This window comes from Dasypus novemcinctus, chromosome 7 (genome assembly GCF_030445035.2).
Source record: "Dasypus novemcinctus isolate mDasNov1 chromosome 7, mDasNov1.1.hap2, whole genome shotgun sequence".
Taxonomy (NCBI): Eukaryota; Metazoa; Chordata; class Mammalia; order Cingulata; family Dasypodidae; genus Dasypus; species Dasypus novemcinctus.
The window spans coordinates 123,974,893-123,992,624 of NC_080679.1; the positions used below are offsets into that span (position 1 = coordinate 123,974,893).

Consider the following 17,732-nt stretch of genomic DNA (forward strand, 5'->3'; position numbering starts at 1 on the left):
AGGGAAGGTTCTGGGAGACATAAATACGGTTATGGTCATTGTGGGACAGTACCAAACTGGTCACCCTCGAAACGACAACCCCCGTGAGTGGCAGGGAAGGGCCATTTCTGTGATTGGCTTCCCAGGTCTTGTTCAAATCCCTTTCTGCTAGTCCCACTGCAGAGGGAGGGTGCGGCATGCAAACTGAAGCCACGACCACCTCCAGGACATGTCCTCTCTGGGACAACCCGAAAGATGATGGGGCTGGTGTTCAAGGCTTCAGAGGCTGACATAACCACACACTGGTTGGTAGAAGTAAGCACTGCAGAGTGCGCTGTGAATGACATTGCGAACTCTGATAAATTCTATGAGATAGTATAAAAAAGGAACCCGACCAAGCCTGGAGGGTTGATGGGTTAGGATGAGTCAGATCACTCACCATTTGTGCAGATCCAAATCATTGACTATCAACCCTTTTATAAGGTTCAGCCTAATAGACATGTGTTGCTTTTGCCTGTCCAGCCTCAATGTCCCCTTCTTCCATATAAGCGCTCCCCTCCACCACTCTCAGACCAGGTGATTTGGGTGGGGCTTTTGCCAACAGCAACCGCAGGGGTGAGCACATGACCCAGACCTGGCAGAGAGAGTCATGCCCTCCTCCCAGCTAACCCCAGTGGTTGGCTCAGGGATGGGCACATGCCTCAAGGTGGACTGATAGGAATGGCTCCAACAGAACCTAGCAGGAGTATCCTTGAGCTAGGAGCAAGATGGCAGTCTTTCACAACTTGGAAGATCCTGGCTGAGAATGAAGACAGTGTGCGTGGAGAGGAACAAGATATGGGGAGAGATGAAATCCTCTGACACCTATCTAGTGCTGTAACTGCAAGCCAGTCTCACAGTCTCTCTCTCTCATCTAGATAACAGATTAGATAGATGTTTTTTAAACCTTAAGTCAGTTTGAATCATGTTTCTGTCAATGGCAACCGAAATAGTCCTGACATGCACTTAGTCTTCCCTGGGGAAGCGATGATTGAGCTGAAGGGGCTGGTTTGCTGGTAGAGGGAGAGCACTGGGGAGGGGTAAGGAATTGGCTGCTTCGGGTGTCTGAGTCTAAGCCCTTCAACCAAATGACTGCACAGTGAAATAAACTTGCTCTGCTCCTCCAGGTGCTGAATAAACCAAAGAAAGATGTCTGTCCTCTCCTGAATGTGAGCTTTTCCTAGGAACTGAGCTAATGCAATATTGATGAGCCATAAATAATGGGCAAGTGTGATTTCCTAGCCAGTCCCCAAGCACAAAGGTGTAACACTGACATTTTAATGAGGTTTTTATGGTCCAGGAACACTGTTTACACACTGGAAATATGGACTGGCTTTCTCAGGAAGGCAGTTTTTCCTTTTCTTTTCTTTTCCTCCTCCATTTGCCAGCTTCCTTTTGAATATTTATGTAAAATATTATAGTTAAACAGAACAAATAAAAAAGAACAAATAAAGGCACCTGTGAAAAACAATGTTGCCAGCACTCCCAGGGGCTTATCTTCACTGGGTGGAGCAAAGGAAATCAGGCTTCTCCTGGCTTCCCCCAGCTTCCCAGCGGGTCCCCACTTTTCCTGATAAGAGAATCTGCCTAAGGAAAAGAGTGTTGGCAACAGACAAAGCTGGGCTCAAATCCTGACTCAGTCATCAATGAGCCACAGGACCTTGGGCAAGTTATTTTACCCCTTTGAGCCTCAGTTTTCTCACCTATATAATGGAAAAAGTTAAACCCATCTTTTAGCATTGCCATGAATTTAGAGATAATTCAGTGTGATTAAATTGTGTGAATATAGAAATTAAGATGTATTTGGCTGCAAGTACTAAGCAAACCAGCTCCAACTGGCTTACACAGAAATACAGATATATACTGGCTCCTATAACAGAGAAGTCAGGGCATACTTCCAGGTGGACTTGGGCAGGGCTCAACCTGTGTTTTGTCTCTGCCCTGCTTTGTGAGTTCCACTGTTAATGCCAAAGGATTAAGAGGTGATGGCCCTTTCCCATCAAAAGGTGGAGTCAGTTCCTTCCAGGTGAACCTGGAGGGACTTTTGTAATAGCCTCAACCAACAGAACAAGGGGAAATGATGCCAAATGACTTCCAAGGCTAAGTCCTAAAAAGAAATGTGCTCCAGCTTGTCTCCTGGAAGGCAGGCACCATGCTGTGAGGATGGCAGGCCACAGGGAGTTGGTCACGTGTGGATATTTTGGCCAATAGCCTCACCCAGGCTCTCAGCGAATAACTTTCGCATCAGCCACCAGATGATGCCTTCAGATAATTCCATCAGCCAGCTTTCTGGTCCTCCCCGACATCATGGAGCATGCACAAGCCATCTCTGGGGTGGGCTGTCTGAATTCCTGTCTCACAGAAACTGTGAGAAATAATAGACAACATAGTTGTTTAACCTAGTAAGTCTTGGAGTAATTAGTTCTAGTGGAATAGATAATGGACACAACAGAAACATTTTTAAAGACAATTTCTGCAAGGCAAAAGCCAGAAAAATAGAATGAAAAATGACAAGCTGGGAAAAAATTCGCAACACATATCACAGAACAAAAGACCAATCTTCCTAACATAAAGAGCTCCAACAACTCAGTAAAAACAAGAACCCAATGGGGAGGTGGATAAGGGACACAATTTTACAGAATATGTCTCCTAGCCATTTGAAAACATTTCAAACATGAGAACCCTCCTTCATCATTAGAGAAATGCAAAATAAAACCACACAGAAGCACTGTATTTTACTTATCAAAGTTTTATAATATACTCAGTGAGACTGTAGAGAAACAAGCATTCTCATGCACTATAGGTAGGTGTATAAATTTATGCCCATGGACAGCAACTTGGCAATAGTTACCCATATTAGAGACACACAGAACCTTTGACCTAGTGACTATACTTTGGGGACTTTTCCTATAGATACCCTCGTCACATGTATATGAACTGATGATGTATGCCTAGGTTTGTAGAAATGGTGTGGGAATTTGTATAATAATATTTTAAAAATTTGCATAAATAATAGGAAAAGATCAGAAACAACCTAAATATTCAATAACAGGAAATTGGTTAAATAAATTATGGAATGTTATGTCACCACAAAGGGAATGAGGAGCAACTTCATGTACAGAAATGGAATCAAACAGATATATTTAAGTACTGGGGACTGAACCTGGGATCTCTTACATGGGAAGCAGGCACTCAACCACTTGAGCTACATCTGCTCCCTACCCAGATATATTTTTAATTGGAGAAAAGAAGGGTTAGAAGACTAAGGTATTTGAGCTTTTAAACAAGGGGTGAACTTCTTACACATACAAGCATATACATAGTTGCATGTACATGTATAACATATATCCCTGGAAAGATAAATAAGACCTGAGACACTCTTGATTGCCTCTGGAAAATGGAAACAGATGGCTAAAAGACAGAGATAGAAGGGAGATGTTGTGCTTTTTGAATTTTGAACCACATAAATATATTACCCATATTCCAAAAAAGTTATTTTTTGAAACTTAGAAATTAACTGTGGACCACAAAAAAGGATTAGTGACCAGTGAGAACTTAAAACAGCTATAATTGTAGGGCATACATTCAGTCCTTCTCAAACATTAATGTACCTTTTTCTTTTTTTAGTTTTGGCTCTGTCATTTTTTTTTTAACAAATCAATTTTGTTCATACATTATTAATAAAGCATACAATTCATCCAACGTGCATAATCAATGGTATTGGGTATAATCACATAGTTGTGCCTTCATCACTTCAATTACTACTAGAGCATTTTCATTATTTCAATAATAATAACAATAAAAAACTGACAAGAAAAAATATGGAACGCTTCACGAATGTGCGTGTCATCCTTGCGCAGGCGCCATGCTATTCTTCTTGGTATAGTTCCATTAGTATGTGTCTGCTGAAGCTGGCTCCTTAACGCACCTTTAAATGAACCTCCTTACCATTGACTATGAGGTGCAGAGGTGCCCAAAGATGTACTTACCAAATCCAATGGATGTGTCATGATGATGGGAACAAGTGTTGTTGGGGGGGGAGAAGGGGGGTGGGGGAGCGGGGTTGAATGGGACCTCACATACATATTTTTGATGTAATATTATTACAAAGTCAATAAAAAAAAAAAAAAAGAAAAAAAAAAAAGACCAAACAAAAATAGATTTTTAAATGCAAAACTATCACATGACTGGAAGAAGGCATGATATATTAATAAAGGGAAAAATTCACCATGAAAGAAAAAAAAATGAACCTCCTTGTTAAAATGCAGATGCTGATTCATTAGGTCTGAGGTAGCCTGAGAGTCTGCATTTCTGACAGGGCACTGTGTCACAGTTGACATTTTGAGCAGTGAGTGTTTAGAAGGCATAGTATGTCTGATTGCTTTCTGTTGCAAGAATGAAATAATGGGATGCAGGTACAAAGGATAGGAGGTGGAGTGATGTCATCCTGGTTGGGGATCACCCTCCTGTCGCCCTGCTCTGCTGTCCTTATTACCAGCTTCACCTTAACACTAGGGCCCTTCATGGCCTCTGATGGCTGCTTCTGTTCCAGGAATCACTTCTAACACTACAAAATCCAAAGGGAGAAGATTCTGGATCTTTCTGTCTTTCTTAGAAAAGAGGATATGGTTTCCAGAGGTTCCCCAGATTCTTTCGTTTAATGTCTCCAATGACTGGAATTGGGTTACACACCCACCCCTAATCCAAATCAAGGGGATGGGAGCAGGAATGCCATGATTGGCCTAGACTGGTCCAGATCTGCTGCTGGAACTGGGGTATGAGGAAAGACCTGAGCATAGAAAGAAAATGAGAATGGGCAACCAGCAGTGTCCAGTACACTCTAATGTGCTGTTTGTTGATTGTACAGAGTCCTACATATCGTCTATAATGAAAAGAATTTTGCAATTTTCTAAGAAAAAAAGTAAGCACATAATAAAAAGAGTAGCCCAACACCTATTAACAATGGTCTGGAACCAAGCATTCCATGCTTTTAGCTGGGGTGGGAAGGTCTGGGGCTATAGGAGAGGTGGTACCTGTTCTCCTGAAATCTACAATCTTGTTGAGGCAACAATACATATAAAACTAAAGCAAGTGAATTTTCCACCTAGCTGGCCAACAGTTACTGAGTAATGATTATGAATAAAAAACTGGGTTAAAAGCAGTGGGAGATCCAAAGATAAGGCACAGTTACCTTCTTCTAAGGATTCTGTTGTTTAAGACCGTACATAAATAATGATGGGTTCAGCATATAGTGAGAGGAGAAAAGATGACCAAATAAAGTATTATGGATGTTCAGTGGAGAGAGACTTTCTAGCCTGGAGGGTTGGGATGACATGGGCAGACTGCACGAAGATGCTGCACTGCTATCCTTTAGGATGGGGAGATTTTAAACAAGTGATGATGGTGGGGCCGGGATGGGAAAAATGAACGTTCCAGGTGAAGGGGAAAAAAAGACACATACAGAACAATATGTGATGTGAATGTGGAAAAGGCAGGAACCCGGATAGACTCCCCCTCTAGTCTCCTATTAACGCGAAGCCATAAATAGTATAAAGCAAGTGTCAAGTTTTAAAGGAGAGAGAGACAAGGACAGCTCCTGGGAAAAGAGAAGCCTGAGCAGTCTGTGTAGAGAAGAATGTCCATGGATGAAGGGCAGGAGGAGGTCAGGAGGTCAGAAGTGCTGACCTGGTTTCATGGCATATACCCCCTAAATATCAGAATCAAGGACAGAGTTTCTTCAAGCAATAAATTGCAAAGAAGAAAGAGAGGTGGAGGAGGTAGGCATAGATTAAAAGACTTAAAAAACATGCCAATCTATCGCAATGTGTGGATTTTGTTTGAATTCTGATTCCAACTGGCAAACTCTTAAAAAATATCTTGCCATTTATGAGGCAATCGACTATTGAATATTTGGAAACGTTAAAAAGTTATCACAATTTTTTAGGTGTTAGTATGGTGGTTATGTTAAAGGAGTTTTTACTTTTCGGATGTGCATTCTGAAATATTTATGGATTTAATGATGTTAGGGATTTGCGTCAAAATAATGCAGGCAGTGGGGGAGGCATAGATTGGCCGCTTGGGATCCTTGCTGCAGCTGGGTATTGAAGGTTCAATAAACCATTCTGCCTACCTTTGCATATATTGGAAATTTATAACAACAGAAAATGTAAAACAACAAAAAAATACAAAAAAGAGGGTATGCGGCGGTGACTGAAAGCCTGAGGCGGAAGCGCCACCCCGGGCGCTCGGAGGCCCCGCCCTGAGACCCCGCCCTGAGACACCGCCCCTTGCCCCAGGGCTGCTCTCCCGCCTGCCTGTCGGCGGAGGCCGCGCCTTCCCCTTCCCCCTCAGGAGCCCGCTCGCTGCCGTTTCTCAGTCGGCTGTCAGTTCCTCCTTCACACCCCAAGACTGCTCCGAGCCCCACAAAATAGCCCCCAGCCCCCGTCCCTCGGGCCGGGGCCGCCGCCTCCCCCGCCCCCTCGGGAGGCCGGTCGCTTCCGGTCGCGGGCTCGGAGCGCGTCGGCGTTGTGGTGGCGACGGCTGAGCGCGGCCGCCGCGGGGCAGATCCTTCGGCTGAACCCTCTCGGGTGGGAGCGGCCGGGTGCTGGCGCCGGGGCGGGCTGGGGGCAGGCGGAGCGCTGAGGCGGTCTGAGCCCCCGGCGGAGTCCAGCCTCGAGTCACCGGGTCGGGAGAGGCGGGCCGGCAGGGCTGCAGGAGGAGGGGTGGGGCGGCCCTGGGGTCTTCCCGTACTCCTAGCAGGGGGCGGTGCGGGGGCGCCGAGGGGAGCAGGCGTTTGGCCGGGGTGAGAGGGTCCAGCCCAGAGGATGGAGCGAGAGGACAGGCCGGCCGCTACAGGCTCTCCCTAGGGATGGGCCGCCAGAATGGGAGGTGTGGGGAAACGTGGAGCTCTGGAGCCTCCCTGGGGCTACTGGCGGGGAAGGAGTGGGGTCCGGGAGGAGATGGGGAGGGAGTGTGGATTTAGAGGAGGGAAATGAGGTCGGGAGAGGCCTTGCTGGGGAACCGCCCATCTTGGCGGCTACTGGGAAGAGGGGGTGGAAGTGGGTGAAAGGAGGAACTCCTTCTTCCAGAAAGGCAGTGCCAAGCACCTCCTGTATATTCGCTGTCTTTTGCATGATGCTATAGAAAAGAGGCTCGAAAATATCTTGGCCAGGGACTCCTTTAGTAATTTACAGCAATGGGCCTTCTAAAACACACATAAAGACCCCAGGTGATTTTACAGTGACTTTTGGGGGGCTTCCCAGAGCAGCTGCACAGCCTGTGAAAGGGCCCCAAGATATAAAGAAGTGTGGAATTTGTAAAGTGCTATCACAAGGCAGTCAATTGTTAAATGCCAACCGAATAGCAGAGGCAGTAGCTGCCAAAGAACTTGGAAGGATGTGGGGATAGGGTGGGCCTTATGAAGTAGGTGGAAGTTAAGATGAGAATGTTATGGGAAGGCAGATCTGGCAAAGGGTACAGCATGCAGCAGGGCCCACGGGGCTCCTAGGAAAGGCGCTTGAGGCATGGAGGAGGGACAGGAACCTGGCTGGACTGTGGATTCGTCCACCCCGCAGTGCCCGCTGTTGGGAGAGGGGCCCAGGAAGGTGGCTCCTAAATGTTTAAAGCGTTCCTTGGTCCCATATATCCAAGAGACTGATTTGGAGAAATCCCAGAATGGAAAAGACCTGTTTACTTCTACATTTTCCAAACTTAATTGACTGTGAGATCCTTTCCTTTTCCCTCCATGGGCCCCACTGACAGCTCAAGTGGCATCTCATCAGGGAGGACATTCTGGGGAAAGCTACTGAGGAACATTAAGGGCCCTTTGGAAGGTTTGGGGCAATGGCAGGATATCGGGTTGTGACATATGATATAAGGAGACTAATGGGACACCTGTTTGTGGGAACCCAGAGCCTGGCAGCGAGGAGAGAGGCAGGGGTCTTGAACCACAGTTAACCACAGCAGGGACAAGAGGTACATTTGTCAAGGATTAAGGAGAAAAATACGCTTGGTCTCTCATGGATGATTATGCTGCTACTGTATTCTCCCCAGAACATTTGGTTCAAAAAAGAAGACACTGCTTTTCGTGATAAAATGGCTGTGGTGAAACCCTCCAGCAGAGAACCAAAGAATGCCGAAGAATCATTTAACAAGGTATCATCCCTCCTTTTGAAGAACCTAGTGGAGGAGCCCAAGAAAAGAACAGAGGTACCTAATCACCTCCTAGAATCAAGTAAGTGACTAGAAAAAGATTTCCTCTCTAACGTCCATTTTGCCAGAGCATCCAAAGTCCAGAAAGCATAATAGAAGTTTTGCTGCTGATTCATCTATTTTTTATAGGCCCATAATAGTTTTTATTAAGAACAATGGTTCTATTTTGTGGCGGCTTGCTCGGTCGGTAGAGGTGGGGTCTGGCTGCGGACGATGGGTCAGTCCAGCTCTGGACGAGGGGTCGGTCCGGCAGCAGACGAGGGATCGGTCTCACAAGGGGTTGCGTGGTTCGGCTGACGGGGTCGCCCAGCGAAGCCGGCGATGAGGGGGTCGCCCGGAGAAGCAGGTGACAAACTGGGGACAAGGGAGGCCAGGCCCTTGTTGGGGGCTCTCAGGACTGGAGGGCGCACGGCAGAAGAACTACCGTGGAGACAAGGTAAACAGGCAAGTCCACTTTATTGAGGGAGAGGCAACAGTTATATAGGGGCTGGGGAAGGCTGATTGGCCGAAGCCACGCCCTGTTCTGATTGGTTGCCGGAGAAAGGTCAGTGGGCGGTACTGGACGGGGGAGGGGTGGTGGTTAGGGATTGGCTGTTGCTGTTGCTGGGGGAAGGGGCAGGGTTTAGGGATTGGTGGCTTCTGTTGCTGGGGTGGAGGGCAGACTTGAGTTTCCCGCCCACGCCTGGCTGTTGCTGCTGTCGGGGGAAGGGAAGAGGGCAGACTGGATTTTTCCACCCACGCCTGGCTGTTGCTGCTGTGGGGGGGGGGGGAAGGGCAGACTGGAATTTTCCGCCCTGCGCCTGCGCAGGGAGAAAGAAGAAGAAGGGTGTTGCCTCATAAGGCATCGTGTGTGGCGCCATCCGGGAGGAGGGGCGGCCGCGGAAGCATGGCTGCCGAGAAGGGGAGACCCGAGGGCACTCTGCGCCCATGCCGAGCTCCTTTCAGGGGTGGCGGTGAGTCCGACCAGCCACCCTATTATGGGGGCAGCGGCTTGGCCTGCCGCGGCTGCTCCCCTGCCAGGCCAGCAAACCACACTTCAGCCCGAGGGGTGACCGCACTATTTAAATCAGGAATATTCTCTCTTTTTAATAGGTTTTTAAATATATACTTTTTATTTTTTAAAGATACTTAGATTATACAAACTTTACATAAAAAATATAGGGGATTCCCATATGCCCCCCTCTCTACCCTTCCCACATTTTCCCACATTAATAACATCCTTCATTACTGTGGTACATTTGTTTTAGCCATTTTGGAGCATTGCCACTGAGCGTGTATTATATTTTACATTGTAGTTTACACTCTCTCCTGTGTGATTTTGTAAGTTATGAGAAGATATATACTGGCCTGCATCTGTCATTGCAGTGTCATTCAGGACAATTCCTAAGTCCCCAAAATCCCCCCATATTACACCTATTTTTCCCTCTCCCTCCCCTCAGAACCTCCAGTGGCCACTGCCTCCACATCAATGATAAAAGTTTTTCCATTGCTAGAATCACAGTAAGTCTATAGTAGAATAACCAGTAAGTCTACTCTAGTTGATTGTTCATTCCTCAGTCTTAAGAATTCTAAATATTCCCTCTCTTAACCAATAAATTAAAAATATATATTTTATTGTGGTAACACATTTTAACCAATTTAGATATTCAATTTGATAGTGCTTAATTACATTCATGGCGATGTGGTACTATCCTGACCTTGCATTACCAAAACTATTCCATCAACCCAAACAGAAATTTGGTATCCATTAAGCATTAACTCCCCATTCCCCACTGTTCATCCTGCCCCTGGTATAACCAGTCTATTTTTGTGGTGTAAATTAGCTATCAAGTTGTGTGGGTTCCACTTCCTCAAATTTCTTTCCTTCCCATCCCCTGCTGCAGGTCTCTCGGGCGACATTCTCCACCGTTTTCCGTACTCTTACAGTCAGCTTCGTTTTTCAAATCCTGCGTGAATCTTAGCCCTGTGTGCTCTAGTACTCTTCCTTCACCTGGCCTCTGGACCCCTTTGCTGTCTGATCCTGCAGTGTCCCCTCACTGACTCTCCACTGGTCCCCAGCTCCAGCCACCTCATATTACTCCCTGCTCCTTCGAGTCCATGTGGATTTTATACTTTCTTGTTTTTTTCATGTGATCCCTTAGCCTGGGAAACCTGGTAAATCCTGTAGCTATGACATGAAAAGCTGATCAGTTTGCCTATGTTATTAAATCACACAGCAACCTCCTGAGGTTCTTTCTATATCCATTCTACTGGTGGAGAAGCTGAAACCCAGAGAAATCAACTGAATTCCTTGACGGGATGCAACCAGTCAGCCCCTGAACAGGAGAGCAGGCGTTTGAGCCTTTAGGCTCTTTCCCATCAAGCTCAGTGGCCCTCACTCCTTCAGAGCCCATCCTAGTTTTGGAAAAGTGATGTGTTGGTGTGGCTCTTTTGCCACTTGTAGAACAAATTAGTACATATTACAATTTCTTGCCATTAGCAGGAAAAGACCACATTTACATCTACTTTGTGGCCCTAAACAAACAAACAAAAGCAAAAAACAAGCATTCAGCATGAAACACTGGCAATTTCAGTGCTTAGAATTCACTGAATAGTAACCTCAGAGTCTTTATTTCACCTTACCTGCCATCCTTGCCCCATTCCAGCTCTTCAGTTGGGCCCAAGGCTGATGACAATGCTATCTCACCTGGGGAGCAACAAAAGTACCCAGTTTCCCATCCACCTCTGACTGATACTAGAGTCATGATGGGGTAAAGAGCAGGTGAGGGTGTCTGTGACTCACATGATTTGGATGTATTCAGAGCTTGAAGGCTAGTATTTGTGAGAAAGCAGACCCCACAATCTTATTGCGGGAGGCAGTTTAGAATAGTGGTGGGAAATCAGATGGACCTGGGCTTGATTTTAACTACCAATCCTGGACAACTTAGTAAGGTCTCAGCTTCCTCCTCTGTAAGCAGAAATAACACCTACCTCATGGGGTAGGAATGAGGGCTCTATGTAAATGGGGACACAGTACTGCCTGGCACAAAGCTCTTAAGAAAAGGAAACAATTCATTGTGTAATGGGCTTGGCTCAGTTCCTGCCTAAATAAAGAGCTGGGAAAGTTATGTACCCGGCACAGCTTTTGTGAGCTCAGTTGTCACTGTGCTCTCAAAACTGGGGGAAAAAAAGTTGACATTACAACTAAAACTGAGACTTTCCTGATCAGCATGATAATTATTCAAAGCTTTAAGATGATTGTATATCACATTGTAATTCTATTCAGAGGAAGTCAAATAATAAAAATTTCAAATACAAGGTAATATAATGACACACTTGGTATTTGGGTACTTTGAACTGGGTAGTCATTCCTTAATCACTCAGTGAGAAGGGTTCTGTTCTTTAAGAGCTGGTGTTTTATTACACAGATTTGTAGAAGATGTATGAAGAGAAAATTGTTATCTGTTTTTTGAAAATTATTTTGACAGATAATAACATATGAATTTGTATTGTGATGCTAAACTCTTGTGAGTGATGTTTAAAAATTGGAAAAGGCAGTGGGTTAACTTGGAACAGATTATTCATCTTGTTGACAGCTGTATCCTCTGCCTGCAACTTTCATATGCTTAAAATGTCCCAAATTAGAAAGAGCCCATGTTCATAGGGTCTTCTTTAATATTTTCTCATGTCTTATCATTTACTTATTGCATCGTTTTTTATAGAGGTTATGCAATGCTTCTGACTAATAAGGTTGTATAGTCAAAACCTTTCATATTCCATTTTGGAGGCTATCAAATAGAAAACCATCACTAATAGATTCTGGTAGGTACTTTTTAATTGGGAGAATTAATCATAATGAAACAATGCGAATGTTCGCATTTATATGACTGGTTGATCTAAGAGAAGTATAATCATCACAAGTGTGGGTATAAGGTTTTTCTGTGATGAGAAATTTTAAAATGTTATCGGTATCATTGGGCAAGTACTTTCCCTTGCCTCCCCTTCCACAAGGCTCCTCCCATCCCTATTTCAAAATAGGTGTCATTACTGAGTGAGTGGCTCTTGGGGGCCAGGTATTGTGCTTTGTGTGTTACATTTTTAAATTTTGTCCTTGTAATAATTCTGTAGAGGTTGCATTATTATCCCCCATTATATAGATGAAGAAAGTGAGATGCCAAAAGGTTTAATTGTTTGAGGACACACAGCTACTAAGTGACAAGACAGAATTTGAACTTTGGGCTGCCTTCCTCCAAACAGTGTGCGCTGCAACCCCAAGGAAAATGTGTCTCTTTCCCAAGAGGTTCCAGAGGCTTCCATTTAACTGGCTTGGGTCAGTTGCCCATGCCCCAGTCCTTCTAGACAGAGTGATGCTGCCCTCTGCCTGGCTGGGTCTGGCTGGTGGGGCTCCCCTCCACTGAACAGGCTCCAGGAGGGAAAGATGAAAGATTGCACTGCAACTCTAGCCTCTAGCGCCTGCAGTCCACCACAGAGTTACACTGAAGTCTGTCCTTCTTGGGCCCTCTTCATTAACCTGGATGTCTAGGCTCATACATGACTACGGAGTCCCAATCCCCATGCAAAAATGGACCTAAACTTTTAAGCCTTCCATCTTCAATGACCTCCCCCAATATCTCCTCAACTCATAGCAGGCCATCTCAAAAATTCTCCATACTATGTCCTAAATCTGAGCCAAACGTACCTCTGAGCATGTGTTGGAGTTGGGTAGAGGTGGACTCTCATCACCTGGGGCTTCTGAGCACCTGGCTCTGAATGTGCTGTTGCGCTTCCAGCTCTGTCCCAGCCACTTCAAGAGTCTCTACTTTTAGATGTCAAATTTATGCTCATTTTAAGAAAGAGTCCCAATTATTGTATTGAACTGTTTGGCGTATAGAGAATCAATGGTAGTAGCTGACAGATGGTGAAGCCCTCAGAAAGGGAAGTAGGTCTCTCTGGTGATCTGCTGTGAACAGAGGAGAACAGCTTCCATGAGTCTCTTACACTTTTGAGGGTGATGAGAGTAGATCAGGAGAGAAACCTGCTGGAGGTCAAGCATTTCCTCTCAGGAAAGGAGTTAGATTCTTAAGTTGTGAGTAAGAACCTTACTCATCAACCCCAAGAACTCATTTCTAAACACAGCAATCAAAATCCAGTGTTAATAACACATTTCGGAGCCTACTTTTCCAAGTTATTAGATTTGGTGTGTCTTGCCTCTGATGGGATAGATCCAAAATCATTCTCTATAATTGTTCACTGTTTTTAAGCCAAAATCTAAAGTAAAATATTTTACTTGTTTATTCAATTCCTTTTTTACAACTTTATTGAAATATAATTCTCATACTATACAATTCACTTATTTAATATGTACAATTCAATGCTTTTTAATATATTCTCAGAGGTATGCAACCATCACCACAATCTAAGTTTAGAACATTTTCAGCATCCCCAAAAGATGCTCCATTAGCAATTAAGCCTCATTTCCTTTTAGTCCTTTTCCCCTCCCCTCCAGGCCCAGGCAAACACCAATCTACTTGCCTATTCTGGATTCATGTAAATGGAATCATACAGTACATGGTCCTTTTTGACTAGCTTCTTTCACTGCACTTAATGTTTTCAAGGTTCATCCATGTTGTGTCAGTATATCATTCCTGTTTATGACTGAACAATGTCCCACTGTATGGCTATACCACATTTTATTTATCCTTTTGTTAGTTGATGGGCATTTGCGTTGTTTCTACTTTTTACTTATTGTGAATAGTGCTGCTGTGAATATTACATGCCTCTGGGTAGATGGATGTTCTCATTTCTCTCGGGTATATACATAGGAGTAGAATTGCTGAGCCATGTGGTAACTCTGTGTTTAATATGTTGACGAATTGCCAAACTTTTCCAAAGTGGCTGCTTCGTTTTCCATTCCCACCAGCAATGTATGAGAATCTAATTTCTTCATATCCTTGCTAATGCTTGTTCTTGTCCATCTTTTTTCTTATAGCCAGTCCAGTAGATGTGAAGTGCTTTCTATTTTCTATTCAAGTGCTTTCTATTTTCTATTCAAGTCCTTTGCCCATTTTTAAAAAGCGTTGTCTTTTTATTGTAGAGTTGTAAGAGTTCTTTGTGTATTCTGTGTTTAAGTCCCTTATCAGATGTATGATTTGCAAATATTTTCTTCCATTCTGTGGTTTGTCTTTTCATTCTCTGCATGGTGTCCTTTGATGCATAAAAGTTTTTTTAATTTTAATGATGTCTGTTTTTTGTTTCCATTGTCTGTGCTTTTCATTTCATATCTGAGAATCCATTGCCAAATCCAAGGTAAAGATTTTCTCCTAAGTTAGCTTCCTAGATTTTTATAGTTTTAGTTGTAATGTTAGGTCTATGATTAATTTGGAATGAATTTTTGTGTATTGTGTAAGGTAGGAGGGTAGGAGTGCAGCTACATTCTTGTGTATGTAGATACCCAGTAGTGTCAGTACCATTTGTTGAAAAGACTCTTGTCTTCCCATTGACTGGTCTTAGTACCTTTGTCAAAATCAATTGACCATAAATGTAAGGGTTTATTTCTGGATTTGTGATTAGCCTACCCTGCTCTATATGTCTGTCTTTAGGCCAGTAACATTCTTGACTACTGTTGCCTGTAGTAAGTTATGAAATCAGAAGGTGTGAGTTCTTCAACTCCGTTCTTTTTCAAGATCCTTTTGACTATCCTAGGTCCTTGGATTTCCATATGAACTTTAGGATCAGCTTGTCAATGTCTGCAGAAATAAAAAACAAAAACATATTGGATTTTGAAGAGATTGCATTGACTCCATTGGTCAATCTGGGGAGTGTTTTCATCTTAATACTATTAAGTCACAATTCTTTTTTATGATAGCTGTTTACAAGTTTGTCATTAACTTAAAATTAGGTATTATTCACCCCTGTGGGGGTTGAAGAAGAGGACTCACCCTTCTTAAAATAGACTTGTTTCTGACTCACACCTGTCATGATTAGCTTGTCAAGATTCACCTGGTTTCAAGAAGAGTTGGCTTCCTTCCAGGATAGTAATTATGGTTAATAACAATTGACTGGTAATTTATAAAGGTGCTATACCAAAAAAATTAGCAACATCATGGCTCTTTGGGGCCATGAATTACTTTTTGAAAAGTTTACTTCACTTTAATTTTCTTAGTATATGTCAGTGATTCCAATAATGTTACTAAATTTCAAATTATTTTGCCCTCTTCATAATTTTAATCATATTAACTGCTATTTAACTATTTCTTTCATTCATACTTTTTTGTATATGATTTTGTTATGCCAAATGAGGATGTATACTGGTGTATGTTGTCATGTTTTTAATAGAGTTAAGGCTCTCCTCCTTTTCAATTCCACACATACTTAGTAAGAGCATCCAGCACGTGCAAAGAAGAGTATGCAGGCATTGTGGGAGATTTTGAGGCGAATAGAATCAAGGAGTTTTTCACGTGGCAAAGGACATTAAAAAAACCACCAAACAACTTGAACACAAAACCAAACAAGCAGGGTAGCATTAAGAACTAAGAAGAAAATGCCCTGTGAAGAGAAGAAACCATCTTTCCCACAATGAAGGGTTGAAAAAAGGCTAGTGGAGGAGGAGGTATTTGGAATAGCCCTAAGATAAGGTGAGGAGAGGTCCTTAGAGCAAGAAGAGGAGTTCAGGGTGAACAAGCATGAGGCTTATTTGGAGACCATTGTGCAGTCTGGTTTACGTGGCTTGCAGAGCTTTTGGAGGGAGGTAATGGCAGAGAAAGTGGAAAATGTAGGTTGGGACTGAAATATCAATACCAGGAGATTGTAATTCAGAAAGCAGCAAGAAACTAATGAAGTGTTTGTGAGCAGAATGATATGGTTGAAGATCAGTTTAGTGGAAGCTCAGAGGATAGATGTGGTTCCCAACCTTTTTTCCATTATCATCCCCAAAGGAGAAATTAACAAGAGAAATTAAGTACTGACGAATATGAGTTTGTCAAGTAGGGTTGAGCTTGGGAAGGTCACAAGCTACTGTACTATCTGTTGTTTTGTTTTGTTTTTTGCCATCCCAAGAATCAATTTTCATGCCCTCTGGGAGTGATATCGCCTTTGTTAAGAATGCATGGAAGGAAGTGGATGTGGCTCAACTGATAGAGTGTCTGCCTGCCATATGGGAGGCCCAGGGTTCAAACCCAGGGCCTCCTGACCTGTGTGGTGAGCTGGTCCATGTGCAGTGGTGATGTATGCCAGGAGTGCCATGCCACGCGGGGGTGTCCCCCGTGTAGGGGAGGCCCATGCACAAAGAGTCCGTCCCCACAAGGAGAACTGCCCTGCGTGAAAAAAGCACAGCCTGCCCAGGAGTGGTGCCACACAAATGGAGAGCTGACGCAGCAAGATGACGCAACAAAAAGAGACACATATGCCCGGCGCTGCTGACAAAAATGCAAGAAAACAGAAGAACACACAGCAAATGGACACAGAGAGCAGACAATGGGGGGAAAGGGAGAGAAATAAAATAAAATAAAAAATTAAAAAAATCTGAAAAACAAATGCATGGAGAACAAGATAGTATGATTTAATTATTTTAAAAGATACCCCAACCCTGCTTCACTCTACTGCAAAAGAGGCTGTGCCATTCTTTTGTATTACTACTTCCCTGGTACCTAACACAATGCCAAACACACCAAAGACACTCAAAAAACACTTGTGAATGGAATTGGACTGGCTTTGTTGGAAGAGATTGACCCAGAGACTCACTAATTCTAAGTAAATACAGTGTAAAGTCTAACTCATGCTGCTTCTGTCAATCACTAAAACAGTCTGAAGACATAAGAGTGCAAAATGATTTAATGACATTCTGGGAGATGGTGGGAGAGCCAGCCTTCGGTTTCTACCAGCAACGTCAAGCAGAAGTCTAAGGCAATTACCTTGAGATTGCTGCAAAATGGAGAGGTAAAACCAACAACTCTTTCATCTTGTTTGGCTACAGGAAACTATGAAAATTGCCCAAGAACTGAGGATTGAATGTGCATTTGAAACCACAATAAGTTGTTTATTAACGTTTGAGATTGATCCAGGTCTGGGTAAAGGATTGAAAATATTCTACTTGGACACATATTGAAATCAATATTTTGATTTACTGTAACATTTGAAATAACAGTTCCTGGTTTTCTCAACACCAGACACCCCTTAAATTCTTTTTTCATCTGTGGAAAGATCTTCTCTGGGAAAGCATATTTAAGTAAATAATTAATCCATTTCCCCATGAGATAACCAGTGTTGCTGTTGCCAGCCCCAAATAAAATTGTTAGCCTCTACAGCCTTATCTTAAGTAAATGAACAATTTCTTTCACGCTTTCCAAAATAGTGACATTAGTGTTTCTGATTCCCTGCTACAGCTTTTGCAGACACCCCCTCCTCCCCCCTTGCCGATCTTCTCAAAATCAGAGTCACAAATCCCATAGATGGTAATTCTGTATGCTGGGGTGGGAGGAATAGAAACATCTTTCCCGAGCATCGATTTTCCTTTTACAGTTTGAAGA

The 17,732-nt window shown here is 43.6% G+C and overlaps 1 long non-coding RNA gene and 1 pseudogene across 3 annotated transcripts in view; one reads left to right on the forward strand and one right to left on the reverse strand.

Moving 5' to 3' along the window:
• Positions 1-3,833: 3,833 nt before the first annotated feature.
• On the reverse strand, positions 3,834-3,934 carry LOC111766792 (U6 spliceosomal RNA; annotated as a pseudogene).
• Positions 3,935-6,345: 2,411 nt separating this feature from the next.
• LOC101432199 (uncharacterized) overlaps positions 6,346-17,732 on the forward strand; it is an 86,315-nt gene continuing 74,928 nt past the window's right edge. For all 3 annotated transcript variants that reach the window (XR_009186626.2, XR_009186625.2, XR_009186628.2), the window contains exons 1-2: positions 6,346-6,605; positions 8,071-8,251. This is a non-coding gene — a long non-coding RNA (uncharacterized lncRNA). The remainder of the gene's footprint in view (positions 6,606-8,070; positions 8,252-17,732) is intronic.